Here is a 12,112-nt window from a genome sequence, read left to right as displayed (position 1 = left end):
GAGAGATCAGGGGGTGCAGGCGAGAGATAGGGGGTGCAGGGGAGAGGAGGAGAGATCAGAGGGGAGCAGGGGAGAGGAGGAGAGATCAGGGGGTGCAGGGGAGAGGAGGTGGTGCCGTAATACAGAGAGTCCATGTAATACAGAACCCATGTAATGCCGAGCAGCGCTACTCCCATGACCCACAATAGAATGCAATTCCACCACTGGCCTACAGATGGCGACAAAGAGCCTCCCCCTCTTGTATACAGATTATTGACTACTTTAGGGTGAGATGAATGTACATGGTGTATGTGATGGGCTGCACCGCGCTTCTGCTGTATCGATTCTCCTCTATAAGAGTGTAATTCAGAGCGTGCAGCGACAATACGAGCGGCGGCCTCTGTCACAATGCACAGGCTGTGTCCTTCCTGCCACAATGCACCCGCCAGTCCCCAGGGAGGCTACAAAGAAAAGCACATTATGCGCCCGGCTCTTCCATCACATTTACTATTTATACGCCGGGACAAGCTGATTTAGTTAGAAATTCCCATCGTGTCAGAAGGTCGCAGGCTCCGCCGTTGTGCAGAGTCGTCTCCGCGCTCCACAGCTCTGCTACTTCTGCAGATTTATTATAATATTGCCCAACAGCAATGGCTGTGGAGTGTGACTGAGCGGACGGATTCATGGACAATTCCTTTAATTCTGCACCTTCAGATGGGGACACAAAGGCTTCTCTATGTCCATGATGGGAGATGGCGGAATCACTGTATAAACATTCTGATGGGCTGTGTGCAGTCACCACAGGAAAGTATCCCGACACATACTGTGGGGTGCCAGTATATATATATATATATATATATATATATATATATACACCTCATAATGTGGAGCCCACACTGCTCACAGCTGAGGGTCTGCTACAACTGTATCCAGCAGAAGGCTGTAACTAGAATGCATGAGGCCTTGTAGCAAGGAAATGGTTCCCACCACCCATAAGGGGGAAGATAAGGGGAGTTCCCATCTCAGCTGAGGCTAGGGGATTGCCAGCTGATTGTTGGAGGTCCGACCACCAGGACCCCCAATTCTGAGAATGGGGACTAAATCGTCTCTCTATTCATTCTCTATGAGTCCTCATTCCCGGAATGGGCGGAGGTCCCGGCGGTCGGACCCCCAGCTATCACCCTGTTATCCCCTGTCCTATAGATAATAACAAGTCAAGACAAGATGGCAATACCGCTTTCAAGGCGTTATCCAGGATTAGAGAAAACACAGCTGCTTTCCTGCAGTAACAGTGCCGCCCCTGTCCTCAGGTTGTGTGTGGTATTACACTTCAGTAAACTGAGATGCAAAACAAGCTGTGCTGTTTCTGGTCGCCATGTTTTTCTAAGCCTGGACGTCCCCTTTAAGGTATGGATAACATTCCCCCTTCTGTCAGAGCACCTGCGTAATAACACTAGATAGTCACCAGCATCTCATTCCCTGGAAAAAGCCCCAGTGCGCCATCTCTTACAGGGGCCCCTCAGCCCCGGCTCTTACAGGGGCCCCTCAGCCCCGGCTCTTACAGGGGCCCCTCAGCCCCGACTCTTACAGGGGCCCCTCAGCCCCGGCTCTTACAGGGGCCCCTCAGCCCCGGCTCTTACAGGGGCCCCTCAGCCCCGACTCTTACAGGGGCCCCTCAGCCCCGACTCTTACAGGGGCCCCTCAGCCCCGACTCTTACAGGGGCCCCTCAGCCCCGACTCTCAGCATTGCCTATAGGAGTTACTATTCACTGTCAGCAATCAGGGATGTGGACAATACTCTATTATAAGGTGATTACGCTCCATTTACATCAGCCGGGAAACCTCGGTGATTTATTCAGACTTTAATTAAATGTATGGATCGTGCAGCGGCGGCAGCGGCCGGGCTCAGGTGCCGTCACTTTCCCTCTGCAAGACAATGTCCTTATTACTGGAATTAGAGTGCTATCTCCTATGTAACCGGCAGCCACAGGACAGGTAATACCCCGGCGGCAGCCATAGGACGGGTAATAACACAGCGGCAGCCAGAGGACAGGCAATAACCTGGCGGCAGCCACAGGACAGGTAATAACACAGCGGCGGCCACAGGACAGGTAATAACACAGCGGCAGCCAGAGGACAGGCAATAACCTGGCGGCAGCTACAGGACGGGCAATAGCCTGGTGGCAGCCACAGGTCACATGATAACACAGCGGCGGCTACAGGACAGGTAATAACACAGCGGCAGCTACAGGACAGGTAATAACCTGGCGGCAGCTACCGGACGGGTAATAACACAGCGGCAGCTACAGGACGGGTAATAACACAGCGGCAGCTACAGGACGGGTAATAACACAGCGGCAGCTACAGGACGGGTAATAACCCGGCGGCAGCCACAGGAGAGATAATAAGTCTGCGGCAGCCACAGGACAGGCAATAACCCGGCGGCAGCCATAGGACGGGTAATAACCCGGCGGCAGCCACAGGACAGATAATAACTCGGCGTCAGCCACAGGACAGGTAATAACCCGGCGGCAGCCATAGGACGGGTAATAACACAGCGGCAGCCAGAGGACAGGCAATAACCTGGCGGCAGCCACAGGACGGGTAATAACACAGCGGCAGCTACAGGACGGGTAATAACACAGCGGCAGCTACAGGACGGGTAATAACCCGGCGGCAGCCACAGGGCGGGTAATAACCCGGCGGCAGCCACAGGACAGGTAATAACCCGGCGGCAGCCACAGGACAGGTAATAACCCTGCGGCAGCCACAGAAGAGATAATAAGTCGGCGGCAGCCACAGGACAGGCAATAACCCGGCGGCAGCCACAGGACGGGCAATAACCCGGCGGCAGCCACAGGACAGATAATAACTCGGCAGCAGCCACAGGACGGGCAATAACCCGGCGGCAGCCATAGGACAGACAGTTAATAACCCTGCGGCAGCCACAGGAGAGATAACAACTCGGCGGCAGCCGCAGGACGGGCAATAACCCGGCGGCAGCCACAAGACGGGTAATAACCCGGCGGCAGCCATAGGACGGGCAATAACCCGGCGGCAGCCACAGGACAGACAGATAATAACCCAGCGGCAGCCATAGGACAGACAGATAATAACCCGCCGGCAGCCACAGGACAGGTAATAACCCGGCGGCAGCCATAGGACAGACAGTTAATAACCCTGCGGCAGCCACAGGACAGATAACAACTCGGCGGCAGCCGCAGGACGGGCAATAACCCGGCGGCAGCCACAAGACGGGTAATAACCCGGCGGCAGCCATAGGACGGGCAATAACCCGGCGGCAGCCACAGGACAGACAGATAATAACCCAGCGGCAGCCATAGGACAGACAGATAATAACCCGCCGGCAGCCACAGGACAGGTAATAACCCGGCGGCAGCCATAGGACAGACAGATAATAACCCGGCAGCAGCCACAGGACAGGTAATAACCCGGCGGCAGCCATAGGACAGACAGATAATAACCCGGCAGCAGCCACAGGACAGGTAATAACCCAGCGGCAGCCATAGGACAGACAGATAATAACCGGGCAGCAGCCACAGGAGAGATAATAACCCGGCAGCAGCCACAGGACGGGCAATAATCCAGCGGCAGCCACAGGACAGGTAATAACCCGGCGGCAGCCACAGGACAGACAGATAATAACCCGGCGGCAGCCACAGGACAGGTAATAACCCGGCGGCAGCCACAGGACAGGTAATAACCCGGCGGCAGCTACAGGACAGGTAATAGCCTGGCGGCAGCCACGGGTCAGGTAGTAACCCGGCGGCAGCCACAGGACAGGCAATAACCCGGCGGCAGCCACAGGACAGGTAAGTCAGGGAGAGCCCCGGTGCTGCGCCTCTCATCCTATAGGTGAAGATTTCAGGGAGATGAAACAGGACCATACACCGGCCACAGCTATTCCTGTATTACACAATGCGCTGCTGCGAGGGAGGGAGGCGCCAGGAGGACTCCGCGTCTGGACAAGGTGAGGCTCGCAATCACTCAGGTGGCCGCCTGATTACCCACAATCCTTTGCTGCAGAGGGAGACACAGAGTCTCTGGATATTGGTCTTGTACATAGTGATTAGTGCAGGAGGTTCTGTCCCTTAAAGTGACACCTCCCAACTGCCACCTTACCCCGTAACATATATAAAGGGTTCCAGTACAAGGATAATACACACAGTGATGTCACAGTACAGGGATAATACACACAGTGATGTCACAGTACAGGGATAATACACACAGTGATGTCACAGTACAGGGATAATACACACAGTGATGTCACAGTACAGGGATAATACACACAGTGATGTCGCAGTATAGGGGGATAATACACAGTGATGTCACAGTACAAGGATAATACACACAGTGATGTCACAGTACAGGGATAATACACACAATGATGTCACAGTACAGGGGGGATAATACACAGTGATGTCACAGTACAGGGATAATACACAGTGATGTCACAGTACAGGGATAATACACACAGTGATGTCGCAGTATAGGGGGATAATACACAGTGATGTCACAGTACAAGGATAATACACACAGTGATGTCACAGTACAGGGATAATACACAGTGATGTCACAGTACAGGGATAATACACACAGTGATGTCACAGTACAGGGGGGATAATACACACAGTGATGTCACAGTACAAGGATAATACACACAGTGATGCCACAGTACAGGGATAATACACACAGTGATGTCACAGTACAGGGGGGATAATACACACAGTGATGTCACAGTACAGGGGGGATAATACACACAGTGATGTCACAGTACAGGGATAATACACACAGTGATGTCACAGTACAGGGGGGATAATACACACAGTGATGTCACAGTACAGGGATAATACACACAGTGATGTCACAGTACAAGGATAATACACAGTGATGTCACAGTACAAGGATAATACACACAGTGATGTCACAGTACAGGGATAATACACACAGTGATGTCACAGTACAGGGCGGATAATACACACAGTGATGTCACAGTACAGGGATAATACACACAGTGATGTCACAGTACAGGGATAATACACACAGTGATGTCACAGTACAGGGATAATACACACAGTGATGTCACAGTACAGGAGGGATAATACACAGTGATGTCACAGTACAGGGATAATACACACAGTGATGTCACAGAACAGGGATAATACACACAGTGATGTCACAGTACAGGGAGGATAATACACACAGTGATGTCACAGTACAGGGATAATACACAGTGATGTCACAGTACAGGGATAATACACACAGTGATGTCACAGTACAGGGGGGATAATAGACAGTGATGTCACAGTACAGGGGGGATAATACACACAGTGATGTCACAGTACAGGGATAATACACACAGTGATGTCACAGTACAGGGGGGATAATACACACAGTGATGTCACAGTACAGGGATAATACACACAGTGATGTCACAGTACAGGGGGGATAATACACACAGTGATGTCACAGTACAGGGGGGATAATACACACAGTGATGTCACAGTACAGGGATAATACACACAGTGATGTCACAGTACAGGGAGGATAATACACACAGTGATGTCACAGTACAGGGATAATACACACGGTGATGTCACAGTACAGGTATAATACACAGTGATGTCACAGTACAGGGGGGATAATACACACAGTGATGTCACAGTACAGGGGGGATAATACACACAGTGATGTCACAGTACAGGGAGGATAATACACACAGTGATGTCACAGTACAGGGATAATACACACAGTGATGTCACAGTACAGGGATAATACACACAGTGATGTCGCAGTATAGGGGGATAATACACACAGTGATGTCACAGTACAGGGATAATACACAGTGATGTCACAGTACAGGGATAATACACACAGTGATGTCACAGTACAGGGATAATACACAGTGATGTCACAGTACAGGGATAATACACAGTGATGTCACAGTACAGGGATAATACACACAGTGATGTCACAGTACAGGGATAATACACACAAAGATGTCACAGTACAGGGATAATACACACAGTGATGTCACAGTACAGGGATAATACACACAGTGATGTCACAGTACAGGGATAATACACAGTGATGTCACAGTACAGGGGGGATAATACACACAGTGATGTCACAGTACAGGGGGGATAATACACACAGTGATGTCACAGTACAGGGGGGATAATACACACAGTGATGTCACAGTACACGGGGGATAATACACACAGTGATGTCACAGTACAGGGAGGATAATACACACAGTGATGTCACAGTACAGGGATACTACACACAGTGATGTCACAGTACAGGGATAATACACACAGTGATGTCGCAGTATAGGGGGATAATACACAGTGATGTCACAGTACAGGGATAATACACACAGTGATGTCACAGTACAGGGATAATACACAGTGATGTCACAGTACAGGGATAATACACACAGTGATGTCACAGTACAGGGATAATACACACAGTGATGTCACAGTACAGGGATAATACACAGTGATGTCACAGTACAGGGATAATACACACAGTGATGTCACAGTACAGGGATAATACACAGTGATGTCACAGTACAGGGATAATACACACAGTGATGTCACAGTACAGGGATAATACACACAGTGATGTCACAGTACAGGGATACTACACACAGTGATGTCACAGTACAGGGATAATACACACAGTGATGTCGCAGTATAGGGGGATAATACACAGTGATGTCACAGTACAGGGGGATAATACACGCAGTGATGTCACAGTACAGGCATAATACACAGTGATGTCACAGTACAGGGATAATACACACAGTGATGTCACAGTACAGGGATAATACACAGTGATGTCACAGTACAGGGATAATACACAGTGATGTCACAGTACAGGGGGGATAATACACACAGTGATGTCACAGTACAGGGATAATACACACAGTGATGTCACAGTACAGGGATAATACACACAGTGATGTCACAGTACAGGGATACTACACATAGTGATGTCACAGTACAGGGATAATACACACAGTGATGTCACAGTACAGGGGGGATAATACACACAGTGATGTCACAGTACAGGGGGGATAATACACACAGTGATGTCACAGTACAGGGATAATACACACAGTGATGTCACAGTACAGGGGGGATAATACACAGTGATGTCACAGTACAGGGATAATACACACAGTGATGTCACAGTACAGGGGGGATAATACACACAGTGATGTCACAGTACAGGGATAATACACACAGTGATGTCACAGTACAGGGGGGATAATACACACAGTGATGTCACAGTACAGGGGGGATAATACACACAGTGATGTCACAGTACAGGGATAATACACACAGTGATGTCACAGTACAGGGATAATACACAGTGATGTCACAGTACAGGGATAATACACACAGTGATGTCACAGTACAGGGATAATACACACAGTGATGTCACAGTACAGGGATACTACACATAGTGATGTCACAGTACAGGGATAATACACACAGTGATGTCACAGTACAGGGATAATACACACAGTGATGTCACAGTACAGGGATAATACACACAGTGATGTCACAGTACAGGGATAATACACACAGTGATGTCACAGTACAGGGGGATAATACACACAGTGATGTCACAGTACAGGGATAATACACACAGTGATGTCACAGTACAGGGATAATACACATAGTGATGTCACAGTACAGGGATAATACACACAGTGATGTCACAGCACAGGGATACTACACACAGTGATGTCACAGTACAGAGATAATACACAGTGATGTCACAGTACAGGGATAATACACAGTGATGTCACAGTACAGGGGGGATAATACACACAGTGATGTCACACTATAGAAGGCTTATATCCATCATGTATAGACATCACTAGGTGTACATATGACTGGATGCAGATGGCGCCCCCTTATGTGTTGGGCCCCATGGCAGCGGTTATACCTGGTAGCGTCACCCATGGCTGTTCTCATTCCTTGTGCCACTATCGGGGGGATCCTGTCCAAGAGCTTTATTATAAGGGGGTACGTAATAAGAGTAGGGGTCATAGAAAGGAAGTGAACATTGGACCCCAGGGAGGGACACCGGTCTGTAGGGGTCCTCTCTCTGCTGTATCAGCTACACCCCCTTCCTGCCTCCCCAATTACCTATAGAACATCCTGAGCCTCCTGGTGCAGTTATAATACACAGACCAGCTAAAATATAGGAAGGAATGAATGGATACACCTTATCCTCCCGAATGGAGTGTGTGTCTTAGGGAATGATGGGGAGGGGGGGGGGGGAGGAGGATCATAGAGATCAGTGCTATGTAATATATAAGGGGGGAAGAAGGAGCGGACACCATATCCTGATTATACAGAGATGACACCAGGATGTCACTATAGGTATACAGATCATATACAGGGTGATGTCACTATAGGTATACAGATCATATACAGGGTGATGTCACTATAGGTATACAGATCATATACAGGGTGATGTCACTATAGGTATACAGATCATATACAGGGTGATGTCACTATAGGTATACAGATCATATACAGGGTGATGTCACTATAGGTATACAGATCATATACAGGGTGATGTCACTATAGGTATACAGATCATATACAGGGTGATGTCACTATAGGTATACAGATCATATACAGGGTGATGTCACTATAGGTATACAGATCATATACAAGGTGATGTCACTATAGGTATACAGATCATATACAGGGTGATGTCACTATAGGTATACAGATCATATACAGGGTGATGTCACTATAGGTATACAGATCATACGGTGATGTCACTATAGGTATACAGATCATACGGTGATGTCACTATAGGTATACAGATCATACGGTGATGTCACTATAGGTATACAGATCATATACAGGGTGATGTCACTATAGGTGTACAGATCATATACAGGGTGATGTCACTATAGGTATACAGATCATATACAGGGTGATGTCACTATAGGTGTACAGATCATATACAGGGTGATGTCACTATAGGTATACAGATCATATACAGGGTGATGTCACTATAGGTATACAGATCATATACAGGGTGATGTCACTATAGGTATACAGATCATATACAGGGTGATGTCACTATAGGTATACAGATCATATACAGGGTGATGTCACTATAGGTGTACAGATCATATACAGGGTGATGTCACTATAGGTATACAGATCATATACAGGGTGATGTCACTATAGGTATACAGATCATATACAGGATGATGTCCCTATAGGTATACAGATCATATACAGGGTGATGTCACTATAGGTATACAGATCATATACAGGATGATGTCACTATAGGTATACAGATCATACGGTGATGTCACTATAGGTATACAGATCATATACAGGGTGATGTCACTATAGGTATACAGATCATATACAGGGTGATGTCACTATAGGTATACAGATCATATACAGGATGATGTCCCTATAGGTATACAGATCATACGGTGATGTCACTATAGGTATACAGATCATATACAGGGTGATGTCACTATAGGTATACAGATCATATATAGGGTGATGTCACTATAGGTATACAGATCATATACAGGATGATGTCACTATAGGTATACAGATCATACGGTGATGTCACTATAGGTATACAGATCATATACAGGGTGATGTCACTATAGGTATACAGATCATATACAGGATGATGTCCCTATAGGTGTACAGAGATCTGTAATCCCCCCATATGCCTGACCCCCCTGCAGTCTCCTGCTTCCCTCTGATCTCAGCCTACAGACATCTGATCCCCCATTGGGAGAAACAAGAGCCCCCCCCCCCCCTCCCCCGAGAACCAGAGAGATGGGGAATGAGAAGGAAGAATGAGAAAATGTGGGATGAAGAATAAATACAAGGAGAATGATTATGAATGAGGAAGATTTCGAATGGAGATGAATGAAGCAGATGGGAATGAAGTGATGTGAATAAGGGGAATTAAAGTGAATGAGAGAGAAAGGGAATGAAAAGGAATGAGCGAGGGATGGAGGGGAAAGGAAGAGGAAGAAGAGGGAATGAATGTGAATGAGGGAGATGGGAATAGAAATGAGGAAAATAGGGAATGGTGAAGATGGAGAAAGAAGAAGAATGGAAATACAGGGAGAATGAATGGTAATGAGGGATGATGGAGTGAGGAGCCGCTGTCACCACATAAACACCACGGATCATCCGAATGGGGACCTCAGATTCCTCCTGGGTGTGTATGTGCGATGGGAGGTTCCACATTCCTTTTTAGAAGTGGGGGATTTACATCCCTCCTGGTATGGGGGGCAGTCACATCCCTCCTGGTATGGGGGGGCAGTCACATCCCTCCTGGTATGGGGGGCAGTCACATCCCTCCTGGTATGGGGGGCAGTCACATCCCTCCTGGTATGGGGGGGGGCAGTCACATCCCTCCTGGTATGGGGGGCAGTCACATCCCTCCTGGTATGGGGGGGCAGTCACATCCCTCCTGGTATGGGGGGGGGGCAGTCACATCCCTCCTGGTATGGGGGGCAGTCACATCCCTCCTGGTATGGGGGGCAGTCACATCCCTCCTGGTATGGGGGGGGGCAGTCACATCCCTCCTGGTATGGGGGGGGGCAGTCACATCCCTCCTGGTATGGGGGGCAGTCACATCCCTCCTGGTATGGGGGGGGGGGCAGTCACATCCCTCCTGGTATGGGGGGCAGTCACATCCCTCCTGGTATGGGGGGCAGTTATATCCCTCCTGGTATGGGGGGGCAGTCACATCCCTCCTGGTATGGGGGGGGCAGTCACATCCCTCCTGGTATGGGGGGCAGTCACATCCCTCCTGGTATGGGGGGCAGTCACATCCCTCCTGGTATGGGGGGCAGTCACATCCCTCCTGGTATGGGGGGCAGTCACATCCCTCCTGGTATGGGGGGCAGTCACATCCCTCCTGGTATGGGGGGCAGTCACATCCCTCCGGGGATGGGGGGGCAGTCACATCCCTCCTGGTATGGGGGGCAGTCACATCCCTCCTGGGATGGGGGGGGGGCAGTCACATCCCTCCTGGTATGGGGGGCAGTCACATCCCTCCTGGTATGGGGGGGGGGGCAGTCACATCCCTCCTGGTATGGGGGGGCAGTCACATCCCTCCTGGTATGGGGGGCAGTATATCCCTCCTGGTATGGGGGGGCAGTCACATCCCTCCTGGTATGGGGGGGGCAGTCACATCTCTCCTGGTATGGGGGGGGGGCAGTCACATCCCTCCTGGTATGGGGGGCAGTCCACATCCCTCCTGGTATGGGGGGCAGTCACATCCCTCCTGGTATGGGGGGCAGTCACATCCCTCCTGGTATGGGGGGCAGTCACATCCCTCCTGGTATGGGGGGCAGTCACATCCCTCCTGGTATGGGGGGCAGTCACATCCCTCCTGGTATGGGGGGGCAGTCACATCCCTCCTGGTATGGGGGGCAGTCACATCCCTCCTGGTATGGGGGGCAGTCACATCCCTCCTGGTATGGGGGGGGCAGTCACATCCCTCCTGGTATGGGGGGGGGGCAGTCACATCCCTCCTGGTATGGGGGGCAGTCACATCCCTCCTGGTATGGGGGGCTAGTCACATCCCTCCTGGTATGGGGGGGGGCAGTCACATCCCTCCTGGTATGGGGGGGGGCAGTTCACATCCCTCCTGGTATGGGGGGGGGCAGTCACATCCTCCTGGTATGGGGGGGGGCAGTACATCCCTCCTGGTATGGGGGGCAGTCACATCCCTCCTGGTTATGGGGGGGGGCAGTCACATCCCTCCTGGTATGGGGGGCAGTCACATCCCTCCTGGTATGGGGGGCAGTTATATCCCTCCTGGTAATGGGGGGGCAGTCACATCCCTCCTGGTATGGGGGGGGTCAGGTCACACTCCCTCCTGGTATGGGGGGGCAGTCACATCCCTCCTGGTATGGTGGGCAGTCACCTCCCTCCTGGTATGGTGGGCAGTCACTATTCCCTCCTGGTATGGGGGGGGCAGGTCACATCCCTCCTGGTATGGGGGGGCAGTCACATCCCTCCTGGTAGGGTGGGGCAGTCACATCCCTCCCTCCTGGTATGGGAGGCAGTCACATCCCCCT

The sequence above is a fragment of the Dendropsophus ebraccatus genome, chromosome 13 (genome assembly GCF_027789765.1).
Source record: "Dendropsophus ebraccatus isolate aDenEbr1 chromosome 13, aDenEbr1.pat, whole genome shotgun sequence".
Classification (NCBI taxonomy): Eukaryota; Metazoa; Chordata; class Amphibia; order Anura; family Hylidae; genus Dendropsophus; species Dendropsophus ebraccatus.
This window is presented reverse-complemented; position numbering follows the sequence as displayed.